Genomic DNA, 14,404 nt, shown 5'->3' with positions numbered 1-14,404 from the left:
AAGCCACTAGAAGTCAAAGGGGCTTCTTCTGCACAGACCTCTGCACAATGTCTGTGCTCAAGGCATAGCTGGGGGAGGGGAGAAGAAAGGACAAAAGAGGCAGGATATCAGCACCCAGAAAAGAGTGCTGTGGGCCCACATTTCTTTGATAAAGTTAAGAAAATCCTCATTGTATATGCTGGTGAATAAGTAGTGTGACTACAGAGTCAATCCTCAGCTATGCAGAGTAGAGAAAAAAACAGACCAGAATCAGAATGGAGTCAGGTGCAGATGGCTTTTGTTTAATCACATCAAATAAGCTTTAAAAGCCTAGTGCACATAAGCCCCTGTTTAGGATGGCATTGTTCATTCTCTTCAGTATGAACTATCCCTAAAGCCAATCTTTCATAAGCATGTTCAGATTTGACTGTTCCAAAATAAAAGTACCACTCTAAGCAGAGTAACATCTCTCTTTGCCAATTTAAAGATGGATATGACTCCACTGAGACTTACACTACAAGTTTACTTGCCCTGCAAATTTCTAGAAAAGTTTAATCACTAAGAAGTTCTGGTTTTAGGATGGAGGCATCTCAAACTGTAGCTTCTATTCCTACCACACAGTGCCAGCCAAAATTATTACATTAAATATTACTTAAAGCAAGTAATCCTATAATATTAAAAATGTAATATGCATTGGGTCCGATGGTCTTACCACCCATGCCAGCAAACACTGTCCACAGCACCATGAAATCTGTCTTAATATCTCAATCAATTAATCTTCATTTAGCACTGAAGATCCATATTTAGGTCATTCATAAAATGAGCATGTCTATCTCAAATACCTCTCAGCTGTAAGCTTCACACAGCTGCTGTGAAGAAAGGAGGGGGGAATAAGAGCTGCATTCCATACAAAGGTGACTTGAATGAGGGACAGCTGTTGGTAACCTTCAGCAGTCACAGGTGTGAAGCTCACTACAGGGATACCAATTGAAGCATGATCTCCACCTCATGCTATCCCTTTCCATCTGCATCTCGTTCTGAGAATCTTAAAAAAACACTCTGCACCATCCCTGCTTGCCCATATGTCCTGTATTTAGGTGGTACTCAGTTTTATTTCAGAACATTATAGTCTACTTGGAACCATATAATGAATTATGTAGGATGAAGAACTGAAGATTGCCAATTGGGGGTTCAGTGACCAGAATGTTAGACTTGGGCTGGAGAGACCTGGATTTAAAAGCCCCGTGGAGCTATAGGGAAGTTACTATCTGGCACTTCTTCAAATTTCAGGTACTCAGAAACAGGACAGTATTTAAAGTAGCGATTGTAAGCCATTGATAGTATTTAAAGCAAATGCATGTGGCTCTGTTAATGTCATCTCCCAGTGAGAAACAAATTGTAAACTCTGACAAGGAAATGATGCTGTTTTGCGCTTACTCAGAAATTAATCCCTAAGGGGACAACACTTGGACCGTTTATGCACTGGGAACTGGCCCAGCTCCTGTACAGGAGCACAAATTGGGGGCAGATGAGGTGCACCAGGCCAAATGCTCCCTGGTGTGGGGGCAGGAAGAGGTGGGGCAACCTGCCACGACTAAAACTCTAGCCTATATACTGGCATGAAACCTCCAGTGCGTAAACAGTCTTGGTGAAGATACCGTATGCCCATGTTGATGAGAGCAATGCTGGTTGGTCAGTTTATCTGTCTGTCATTTTCATTTTCTGCTCACTCCCCCCACCCTCACCCCTGCCCTGCAGAAATTATTCAGCATCAGTGAGGTACCAGATTGCTGAATATTTAAGAATCTTCCCTCATTTTGTACAAATATAATTTCCCCACTGGGATTAGTTACAACCATCTATATACTATTAGTCACCTGTGGTCATGATCTGCAGATATCTAAATTCGTGGATCAGGGCCACGGGGGGCTAAAGAGATCTTTCTGTACACTTGGTAGACTCCCCAGGTTTTCAGGAAAAGCTGTCAATTTACAAACATATATGAGGGAGTTTAAATTCTCTCCCGCTCAGGAAAGTGTCATTCTTTGCAAGAATTTGCTTTCCTCAGTCATTTGGCAGTGGAACAGGGGAGCTGTACTGCGTTTAGCATTAGTGGTGCAGAGAGTGAACCCTCACTGGCTGCTCAAAGTCCAGCCATGGTGGTGGCAGAGGCCAACTGCTGCTCTGGGCCTGGCAGTGAGGAGTATGCCACCTGCTGCTCCAGCCCAGCAACAGTGTCAGCAGAAGATGTTGGGTGCTGCTCTGGACCAAGCTGTAGTGCTCAATAATATTGGGTATAAACAGTTTAACCTTTTAACTGACAGCCAGTGGCTGACTCTTTCTAAAACACAAAATCTAACAAAAGGAGGTGCTGGAGCCTGGAGCTGTTTGGCAAGGGGTAGGACGGATCTCCCCCCACCTGCAAGTTTCTCAACCTACCCCCCCCCCCCATAAGGAGGGAATCTGCAGTGCTAGGGGGAAGGATGCCTGCATGAGTATCGAGGTTCACACTTATATATTCTAATAGTTGCACATGGGCTCATGCCTAAATCTGTGGACTGGGCCCACACTGCCTTAAAACACATATTCCTGCAAATGAAAACATTTGCACTGGAGAGGTTTAAATTCCTCCCCCGAAATAAAGAGCGTTGTCTGGTACATGCAAATAATATAGAGTCTGGGGAGCCACTTCTGGTTGATGATAGCTGGGGCCATGAGCTATGAGCTATGCTGGGCTCAGTGCCAGCTATAGGCAGTGTCCAGGAGTTGTACTGGACCCAGACTCTTTACCATGAACCCTGGAAGCCACACTGGGCTCAGCTGCCACAGAAGAGTCCAGGAACTATGTAGGGCCTGGTCACCACGGCTGACTCCAGAAGTCTTGCAGTGCCCATCCACGGTGGCAAGGGACTCAAGGATCCCAGACACAAGTGCACCATGATGGAGTTGTACTAGACCTGGCTGTACTGGTGGCAGATCTAGAGCACCATTCTGGTGAATCCTGAGAGATGTGCAGGGCCTGCCACAGTGGCAACAGACCTGGGGAACTGCACAGGGGTAGAGATAACTGTGTCTGTGACTGGGAGCTGTGCTGGGCCTGGAAGGGGCAATGGTAGTAAATAGGAGGGACACAAGGCTCAGCAAGCAAGCGAAGAGAGGATGGAACTATCGCCATGAGTCCTTTTTGAAAAAAACACAGTCTCGAGTGAACAGGTCTTTGTTTAATGAAGTTAACCATTTTGTAGCATCATCCAGAACACTTTTGTTTCATCTCCCAAGATTTTTGACACCAGCTCTGCTCTGTGAGGAAAACAGTATGTTGAGACAACATCAGGATTTTCTTTTCTAACAAGGGAAACGAAACCTTTTATGGAGCCAACCATTGATGGAGCACCATCAGTACAGATACCAACACAGTTCTCTTTTTCTTCCAGATATGAAGACCAAAGTTTGAAAACATCTTGCCATTTATATGTTCCCTGTAGTTCTTGGCACAAGAAAAGGTTTTCTTGAATTGTTTCTTCATTAACAAATCTTACAAATGACGTGACCCACATTCTTTGGATGAAAAATGTCAACTCATTGACTCGCAGTGAAAAGCTGTTGTTCTTCAGTATTTCACACAGAACCTCTTCAGCATCATATAACGTGTCATCAACGTACTGACTTATTGTATTGTCTGACCATGGAACCTTTTTGATTTTTGTATTGCTTGTGGTCCTAGTGGTGTTCCCACTATTATTTTACATGCTGGCAGGATTAGTTTTGCTCACACAGTGTGACTTTCCTTTGCCAGGCAACAAGTTCTGCAACAAAATGACTTGGTTCTTGAGCTTTTTTTTTACTGACTGCCACTTGTTTAACAAAAGTCTTACTTAGTTTCTTTTGAGATTCCAAAAGCTGTTTAAAACAATTTGAAATTTTACTTGTCCTGTGGTTATTTTCTTTCACAGGGAAAAACCAGAGAAGATACTACTGCAGGCTCTCTTTGGTGAAGAAGAACAAATTGACAGCCAGCCCAGAGTGCAGATAATGCTCCATTCACAAAGAAAAGCAAATCATTTTGTTCTTTGAGATTTCCCGGCCTCACCTCCAAGTTCACAACTCTAGCAATGCAGATCACTTCCTATGATGGGGCAGTGGGAGTGGTCTGATCACATCTGGTAGGAGTGGTTAGGTGATGTCACTTCCAGTGACGTCACATCTGGGAAGCATGGCAGGAAGGCGTGGCCAGCTGACAATACTTCTATGGTACCATGAAGCCTGAAAAACATTTCAGGGGATCCTCCATGGGCAAAAGGTTGAAAAAGGAAGCAAAAGTAATCAGCAGATGATGCAGAGTTATCAGTTCAATGTTGCTAAAAGTCTTACATGGCATCAAGTCAAGGCACCATTAGCAGTTACTTCTCGGTATCTTTTTCATGATGTGGTGTAGTACTGTAGTACATATTCAGTTTTGTCCCAAGCATGTACACAGTCATAATACTTTGCCATAAAGCTGCATTGTTCTTCTCTGCTCTGGACAGTTTCATGGGACCCACCAACAGTCCCCATTGGAAGGAAGGGGCCATTCATAAGACTTCATTTGCCTTCTCGGTAACAGAAGGGGAAAAATGAAAGTCACAACCAGCAGAGAGAATGATAATACTTATAACTCTGTGTGGATTTGAGGTGAGGGTATCTGATCCAAGAAGAATTAAGAGAGTCTTTTTGAAAAAATGTGTAGGAGCTGCATTTTACCTTGGGGAACGGCATTAATCTCACCTTGTTGCTTAGGAATCTTTTTCGTGTCGGCTCCAGGCGGCCCTGCAAAGTGGTTGATACCTTCAGTTTGAGATATAGACTGATAGTTTCTTCTGCAGCAGTCATGAGTGAGTTATTCCAATCTGTGCTAGCACAGCTGGAAAATTTACCTTCACATGGCTGGAATTCCATTTCGGTCTGTCATGATACACTACACTGCGTCTGTTTCTTCATGAGCTACAGCATTAGCGCAATATGTTCCCTGGGATTTCTACCACCGCCAAATACAGTCGCTAGAGCTGGCTATTTAAAAAAGAATTTGGGATAGAATGCTTTGAGCCCCACCAATAAATGGTTCTGTAACAGAATCTTCAAAGTCACATCTCTCAGGGACACAAAAGTGCACTTTGAAAATAGTAATGGTTTCATTCTGTTTTTCCTCTTGAGCGTTCACAGATTTTTTCCCCCCACATTGTTTTCATAGGGCTCCTTTGCAAATCACTGCTTTCCTGCCCTGTAGCTAATGGCTATGCAGGCTGTAATGTACCAAGTCAGATCATCTCCCACGGTTGCTGATGTACATCTTATGGTGACAATTATATGACCATGAGGGAATGTGTTGATGTGCATGCACATTCAATGCTCATTCCTTACTCTTCCATCATCACTGAAGGCTTTATTTTGATAGAAAGGTACAGTACTGCAATCCATGTTTTCATGCTCTCAGTACTGGATACTATACCCTTTTAATCTGAGACATGGGGTTGTTGTCCTTTAAGTACTGATGAGAAAGAGGACTTCTCAGCTAACAGGGCTCAATCTCAGACAGAGAAGAAAGGGCTCCCACTTTGAAATGGTGACAACTGCTGGCTGATCATTGCTTCTTGCTCACTTTACTGGACAACAAGCATTCCCCGTTGCTGGGAGCCACTACTGCTTGTTTGCCTACCTTCTCTCTGTGGTTGCTCCCCCTGCCATCACTGCTTGCTCTGAGAAGTGAGTGGGCATTGTAGCCATGTAGCTCATAACAGTACTAGATGTCATCCTTGTCATTCATAGGATAAGGTAAGCAATGTCTTCATTGTTGGAGAGGAAAACAGCATAGTAAATGCTCATACAAAGGCAAATTGATAGGCATGTTTCTAATGATTTCTAATGGGCATAAACGTTCATGCGCATGCACAACACAGTCACTGGATCAACTATATCATCTCAGAAACATTCACTTGCTCATCTTCTAACGTTGTCCTTCAGTTCTCTACATAGGGCAAATGCCAAAGGATAAATGGACACAACTCTGACATCAAGAATCACAACATTGAGAAACTTGTAGGAGAACATTTCAGTCTATCAGGGAACTCAGTGGAGGACATCAAAGTCGCTGTTTTGCAAAGGAATTTCAGAAGAAGACTGGGATGGGAGGGTGCTAAATTACAAGTTACTACAGAACCCAGGATAATAGGATCCCAAGGGCTTAACAGAGACCATTTTTGGAGAGGGGTTGCCTAAAAAAACCTAATTAATAAATAATAAAACAAATATCAGGTTCTTATCTCACGATACCTCTTGTGGCGCAGAGTGGTAAGGCAGTGACATGCTGTCTGAAGCTGTCTGCCCATGAGGTTGGGAGTTCAATCCCAGCAGCCGGCTCGAGGTTGACTCAGCCTTCCATCCTTCCGAGGTCGGTAAAATGAGTACCCAGCTTGCTGGGGGGTAAACGGTAATGACTGGGGAAGGCACTGGCAACCCACCCCGTATTGAGTCTGCCATGAAAACGCTAGAGGGCGTCACCCCAAGGGTCAGACATGACCCGGTGCTTGCACAGGGGATACCTTTACCTTTACCTTTTATCTCACGATACATGCTAATTGGTTCTTGCTTATACCCAGAATTGAGCTTTGTTAGTTTTCAAGGTGCCATTGGACTCAGACTTAATTCTCACAAAGTTTGTATGCTTTTTTCATATCTGTATGCTGATTTGCTGCTATTCACAGGTCTTACCCATGGCTTTAATTCAGTTTTATCTATATTTATCACTCAGTTATTTATGCATGTTGACTGTAATTGGCCCTTCCCAGCAACTAACCCCCTCCCGCACCCTCTCTTTTCCTATATGTAATGGTTGAAGAAGTCTTGTTTCAGTATATCTGATGAATTGTGCAAGCATATGAGAGCTTATACCCAGAATTGAACTTTGTTGGTCTTAAAAGTGTCAATGGACTCAAACTTTGCCCTGTTTTTTGGGGAGTGTAAACTTCTTCTAGAGCTTAATGTCCTTTACTGATGGATTTGTTCTGCTACTCAGCATAACCAACGCAAGGCAAACCTATTTAATTGTTCAGTTTGAATTTACATGTATGTATCTGTTAGTCATACTAGCATCTAAATTTGGCAGGGTGCAATTCATGGAGGCTTAGTTATAATAGAATGAATGATCTATTAGTCATGATCTGTAAGTAAAAGAAAGGATTGTTACCCATTAGAAACCAAATGTTTCCTTTCATCTCATTCATCTCGGCTAATGATAATCAGAATTGTTGACTTAGCCAAAGAACTCTGGCTCTTCTGCTAAAAAGTATGCAATTTCTTTTTAGTCAGTGTAAACAACCCATTTCTGGAGCACATTATCAAGATGGTATTAGGCAATTTATTTATTCATTCATTTATTAGATTTTTATAACACCTATCCTGGTGGCCTGTTTCTTGGCGGTGTACAACATATCGTATAAATTAAATATTTTTTTACTTTTGAAATGCCCCTTTGATCCCATGACACCTTGGTCAAAAGGTGATTTTTTCCAAGTCTGCTTAGTGTTTGAATTAAGAGCTTTTCCACATGTTCAACGTCCGCCTGATCAACTTGGCAGTCCATCCACAAGGATATGGATATATCGATATAGCATTGAAATGCTAAGTCAGTAGGTTCTCTGAATTCCTGGCTTTGTTTTCTTTTTAAAAGTTGAAGAAGGAGTCTCAAAGCAGCCTTACAACCACCTTCCCTTTCTCTCCCCACAACAGACACCCTGTGAGGGAGGTGAGGGTGAGAGACATCTGAGAGAAACTGCTCTGTGAGAACAGCTTCTAACAGGACTATGACTAGCCTAAGGTCACCCAACTGGTTGCATGTGGAGGAGTGGGGAATCAAATACAGCTTGCCAGATTAGAAGAAGAAGAAGAAGAAGAAGAAGAAGAAGAAGAAGAAGAAGAAGAAGAAGAGTTTGTTCTTATATGCCAGTTTTCTCTACCCAGAGGAGTCTCTATCCAAAGTATTCCAATGATTTCTCTAGCAAAAGTATTCCAATGATTCAGTGGGTTTTTATTTCCTACTACCTAAGGCTGTGCCACAGAGACGCCCCCCCCCCCCCCCCAAAAAAAAAACTTAAAGAAAAAGGCTTTGGTGCATTGGCACTTTTTGCTAACTCTTGGAGAAATACTTCAGTTTGTAAACAGGAAAATGTACTTTCCTGCTGTGGAAAATGCAAACATATTAAAGTGTTCTTTGAAATTTTCACAGGTTAGAAAGCTGAGCCTGGTGACCATTAGAATTACAGCTTTCAAGCAGAAGTAAATTTTTCACAGTACATCAAGGCATTTGGAAGGGAAAAAAGGTTTTAAAGCACAACTCTGTTTACATGCCCCCCCTGCATACTATTTGTTGTCACATATTTATGTTCATGGTGGAAACCTCTTTTCAGATATATGCATATGTTTTGGAGTTAATATTTCCCCTAATTGAAGCTCGAGGGTTATAAAAATAGACAGTGACCTCAAAAGGAACAGAAATGAAAAGAAATATCACATTAAAAACACCTTTACAAAACTGGAGAAATGGGAAAGAAAATGATAGTAAAGCTGACAGGGTCAATATGATTCTCAAATTTGATCAAAATTTGTTCTTTTCTACTGGAAAAATGCCCTGATTGGCATACAATACCTCAGTCATTGAAAATGGTTAAACATAATGGATTCAACCTAACAACTCTGCTCAGCTGATGACTGGCCTTTCTGTTGGTGCAAAGAACTTACTACGAGTGGCAAGAAGGTGCCTATTTTGGGGCAAAGAATGGAAGGTGATTGTAAGCCACTTTGAGACACCTTCCACTAGAGAAAAGTGGGTTACAAAACCCAATTCTTCTGCTTCTGCTGCTTCTGCTGCTGAAGGAAATTCAGCAGTTGACTGGAGGAGCTGGATTTAACTCAATTTTTATTGTTAAAACCTCAAAAAAAAACCCATCATAGCCTTAAAACTAGATTTAAAAAGAAAAATCAACATATTAGAATACAAGAAATGAATACCATATGTGAATCTCAGGATAGATCACCATAGGACAAAAATTACTCCCATTCTACTTTTCAGAATTCAAGAAGCTTAAAGGTATAATTCAGCAAAAGTTGACTAGTTTAAAGCCGGATTGGATTTCAATCAGAAAGTTTGCCTTATGCCTAACTTGTTCTACTGGAGCTCCAAGGACCCATTCATGCCACTTGAGTATTCCTTAATCCAGACCTCAGGATATCTACTAGGAGTCATCATGCCACTGGAAATGAAACTGCTGCTTTCATGTTTACTGAAACTTCAGAACTGATCCCATTACTTCCAAGTAAATAAGCAGTGGATTTGCAATGTTAGCATACTTTCAAACAGAAGGGTTTTTTATTTATATCCTGTTTTCCTTCCATCTTGGAATTTAAGGTGGATTATGTCGGATTCGCAGAAGGTCTCCTGTTCCAACACTGACCTAGCTCAGACCAGCTTTTCCTCATCAAGCCTGATGCATCGTGTGACCTACCACCATATGCTGGGCTCATTTTTCAACTGTCAGGTGCCCTAGTTCATCGTGCCTGACATCAGCAAGCCGCATGGAGACTACACTGATTCCCATGCCAGTGCTGCTGTGAGTTCAAGTAGCATACAAGAAGATCAGTGTCACAACTGATGAAATAAGTCAAAAAGATGGATTGCCCCAGAATTGTACCTTTTTGCAGTATTATTTTTTTTACATGGTTGGTTTGCTCCTGCGTTGAACAGTAAGCTGTCAAGATTTCACATTTAAAAAACCAGCAGCATTTATACAGCTAGTTGACACATTTATATTTTCCCATAAATATATTTGTATGAAGACTCGTCAAAATCTAATGTATTTTGGTAGAGGTGCAAATGCTTCTTTAGTGCTACAGGAATGTGCCAGCCATGTGGCCAAGTGTCTTTGTGCCATGCTCACATGTACCAATGTGACACAATATTGACTTGAAGGTTGGCAATATGGTTCAAGAATAATGCAGAGACAGTAACTGGCTTGCAAACAGGCCTCAGCTTTTATTAGACATTGGCCAGACAAGGAGGTGGAAACCTGCCATCTTTGTGGTCATCTGACCACTGATACCCTTCACTCAATGTCTTCCTGGCTTTCTCTGCATTTGCTTGCCCGCAGACCCAGTACCTAGCCATTGGGCTTGTTCCCCAGGGGGATGTACCACTTGAGGCGCTGCTGAAGATGCGAACCTTCATAGGCCCACCTCGGGCCATCTGGCCCCTGTGAGCCACTTAACCTTCCCCAGCCGGGGTTGGCTTAGCTCACAGTTTAGCTACGTCAATGGAGGCGCCTATACCGTGGAGTCAGGTGTCCTTAATCTGACTCCCTCCTCCTGCACAGGCTCCCCTCCTTGTCTCCTTCTGCCAGCTGTGACAAACAACATAAATTTCCAAATGTCCAGACCCATAATTCACCAATGTCTAATCATAGGGTGGGTAGGATTCATTTAGCTCAGCTGCAGACCAAAAAGTCCCAGCTGCGTTTTATCACCACTATGTTTTGTCATTAGAGGCTCTTGTAAGCTATATTGCAAATGGACAACATTGAAGAAGCCCTTCTGGTCTCCAAGAACTTCCAGTCTACTGGAACCTGCTTAATCTCTTTGGTGCCTAACCACCTACATTCAGCATTCTGTTGCTTCATTCTTCTATCTCCTCTCAGTGACTAAATGGTATATTTGTAGCATTTAATCTCTCTGGATAGCTGTAATGCTTAACACCACCTTTTAAAAGAAAGAAGGTCTCCAAACACCCCCTCCCCAACCTTTCTACAGTTATGTGAAGCTGCACTAACTTTCTAGCTGTGAGTTGGCTGTGTTAAACAATTGGTACCTTTTCCTCCTTCCAAATTTGATAAAATCCAATAATCAGCTTCTTTCCCCATTGGCAATTCTATTCTCTGACACAGTTCTGAGCATCTGCCTTCTCCATTAATTCAACACCCAAGGCTTTCTTTGCTCTCCCACCCTGCCATCTGCACCTTCTCTTGGGCCAGATCCACAATCATTACAGTGACTTGCCTCCCCCCTTTTTTTGTGGGATCGCAAGCTGCTATTCATTTCTTTAACACTCGACAAACTTGTCAGCCCAGATAAACCTTTTTATGTACCATCAGAGACTGCATTGCTTTTTGCAACTGATTGCAATGCTTTTTGTACACAAAACTAGCATATATGATAGGCATCGGTAGGGTTTCCGTCATTTCCATTGTTTATAATGTATTTGCTATGGAAACCAGAAGGAAGGCAGAAGGACGTTGACTGGATCCATTAATTAGAAACTTCTGTTTGGGGTGAATGGTCTTGCTTCCCATTGTCCTCTTGGGATTTGATCCTACCAAATTTCTCACAGAAGTAAGACTGGGTGGGGTGCTCACAGCCTGAACACCTCCATACAGCCACAAGTAGCGCGGCAGGATATAGACGTGACATATTTCAGTAGGTGGTGCTGTTACCTCAGTGTCAGTGCAAGGCAGGCGTGTCCATTACTGCTGGAATTGTACTTGTTTTCTTGATGCATAAAAGAGACATTGTGATGACCAGCAGTCTATTTTTTTTTAAAAAAAGATCTCATGCTATTTCCGCTAATAACAAGGACATTAATGCATGCATCCTGGATCAATTCCAGCCCATCTAATTGCCATCTGTTTAGCTTAATATTTTCCTTTCCTTTTTGATATAGCAGACTGGACTATTTTTGCAATGATTGTGCACTATACAGGCCAGGGACAGTGATGAGCAGTATACCTGGCATTACTGAGAGTAACCAGACTTCCTATCTTTTTTATATGAGCCTTTCAGGGAATATGTTTTGAAAAGTTTACTACTCCTTACCTTTAGTGTCTGTAGCTGTAGATCCTCCCATGAAAGGTCTAAGAAAATGGTGGATGGGCTATCTTTGGTCTCAAGTCCATGTAGACTAGGATTTCTGCCAAGGCTGAGAATGGCTTGGTAGCTAGGAATACCATTTTAGGGCAGCCATCTAAAGTTCAAATGCACAGATCTAAATGCAGCCTTTGGGAGGGGGGGAGCCACTTCCAGCTCTGAAATCTGTAGAAATAGACAGTTCAAAATTACATGAAACAGCTTTTCTTGGACTTTACCACTTCAAGCAGAATGTATTGTTTACTCATCTTATCAGAAACTCCTGCGCACAGAAAGTTTGAACATCTAGATTACACTTGTCCCTGACACACAGTAATGTTCTGTATACAGGTAGGTATTTGCTTAGGGGGAAATTTCTGCAGGAAGGAGTATTCAAAAATCTCAGGTAAAAATCATATCGGACTTTGAATGTGGTACAAATGCTAAAATGTAATGAAGAAGGCAGGTGACTAAAATCTAACAGACTTTTTTTTTTGAGAACTCTAGTTATACATCCTAACATCCAGTTATACAAAGAGCCAATTTGGTGTAGTGGTTAGGAGTGCGGACTTCTAATCTGGCATGCCGGGTTTGATTCTGCATTCCCCCACATGCAGCCAGCTGGGTGACCTTGGGCTCCCCACGGCACTGATAAAACTGTTCTGACCGAGCAGTGATATCAGGGCTCTCTCAGCCTCACCCACCTCGCAGGGTGTCTGTTGTGGAGAGAGGAAAGGGAAGGCAAGTATAAGCCACTTTGAAACTCCTTCGGGTAGAGAAAAGCGGCATATAAGAACCAACTCTTCTTCTTCTAAATTTAAGCTCTTCACCCTTGATCTCAAATCTAGTTAGACTGTTAGATTACCTGAAAAATCATAAAATATACATTTCATATCATAAACATATAAAAATATTACCTAACTATATTCTTGGAAAGGGCAAGGGAATTAATATATAACTGTATATAGGCTAATGCATATACATACAGCCACACAAAAATCTCCTGTAGTACCAAAAACTTGGAAAGAGGACAACTTCACACATTTCATTTAGATGATGGGCTAAGCTGATTGTGGAAAGGGGCAAAGGTATCCATTTTGTCTCCACAGATGTGACTGCAGCAACACTGGCAATGGTCAGCATAATAATATAGCGAAGCACCACCACGGTTAATTCAAGGATGCAGTGTATTCCTGAGACTATAGTGCTGACTTTCATAGACTACCACTTTCAATAAATCAGAAAACAATAGAGCTTACATAGCACCTTATGATACCTCAGTCACCTATTCTCTTGTCTTTGCTGTGGTTTCTTGTCTGTGTTGCCTCTTGATTGAAGTTAGGTGCAGCTATCAACTCTTTGTTTACAAGGGGGAAATGATTTTTTCAATACATTTTTCAATACTGTCCTGATGGCAGTCTCCTTTTCATCACAATATTTTTGAGCTATGAGCATCATTCCCATGAGCTCCATTCACATGTTACAGTGAACACATGTGCAATCTGTGCACTATGTGCGTGCTGAGCAATTCTCATATTATCTTCAATGCATGTATAGCACAAATAGCACACTTATCAGGGTACTGGTCCCCAGTTTCATTTGGAAAATGAACAAACATTGGTTCTTTCTGCCGTACACATGCATGGACAAACATGCAGGGGTTTGTGCACTCACTGTAATGTGAAAACAGGCCTATCATTTTTTTTTTAATTGAAGAAAATGGGTTGGATCAAGCCCATTTTTCACCTGGTGTAAAAGCCTGATAAATAGTCATGGTATAAAATAGACAACACACCACAGCATTAACAATGTGCCACAAAAACATTAGAAAAGTATAATAATTGTTCAAAAATAATCACTAAATGTATAACAAGCAGATACTAACAAATGACATGAATACATATTCAAATGGTTTTCAACTGGAAACACAAGAAGTGGCACAGTTAGAAAAACTGTTATGTTTTAAAGTAACATTATAAGTGGAAAGCCTTTAGTAAAGCTGATAAGTTCTATTGCGACAGGACACTGTTAGACAGGGGACAGGAATTGTAGTTCATGAACCACAGGACCTGGAGGACCACAGGTTGACTACCCCTGCTCTAGACTACACAGATCAGTTCCTCTGGGGAAAAAATGGCTGCTTTGGAGAGTGGTCTCTATGGCTTTATACCAGGCTGAAGGATCTCCCCTCCCCAACCCCACCCTCCCGAGACTCCATTCCCGAACCCCCAGGAATTTCCCAGAATGACCAAGCCTAGAAGGGTAACACTGAAAAATGCAGTCTCTTATCTGCATTCTGAAGCAGTGCAGCCTTTCCTAAAGCCACAGACTGCAGTCACTTTACTGCAGCACCATTGTTGTACTACTAGTGCAGACCAGGTCTTATTCTAAACAGGAATGACTTCTTACAAACTCCCAGAGAGTCAACATCCTCCAAGTTCACTTGGAAAGTTTCAATATTTCAGTAACATCCTTCGTCTAATTGACCTAGCACCCTGTAATTACT

The 14,404-nt window shown here is 42.0% G+C and overlaps 1 long non-coding RNA gene across 5 annotated transcripts in view; it reads right to left on the bottom strand.

The window, feature by feature from the left end:
- LOC143820735 (uncharacterized) overlaps nt 1-14,404 on the bottom strand; it is a 61,358-nt gene that overhangs the window by 31,650 nt on the left and 15,304 nt on the right. For all 5 annotated transcript variants that reach the window (XR_013225482.1, XR_013225480.1, XR_013225483.1 and 2 more), the window contains exon 3: nt 11,869-12,084. This is a non-coding gene — a long non-coding RNA (uncharacterized LOC143820735). The remainder of the gene's footprint in view (nt 1-11,868; nt 12,085-14,404) is intronic.

The sequence above is a fragment of the Paroedura picta genome, chromosome 11, assembly GCF_049243985.1.
Source record: "Paroedura picta isolate Pp20150507F chromosome 11, Ppicta_v3.0, whole genome shotgun sequence".
Taxonomy (NCBI): domain Eukaryota; kingdom Metazoa; phylum Chordata; class Lepidosauria; order Squamata; family Gekkonidae; genus Paroedura; species Paroedura picta.
Note: the sequence above shows the minus strand (reverse complement) of the source record. Positions and strands in the feature narration are given on the sequence as shown.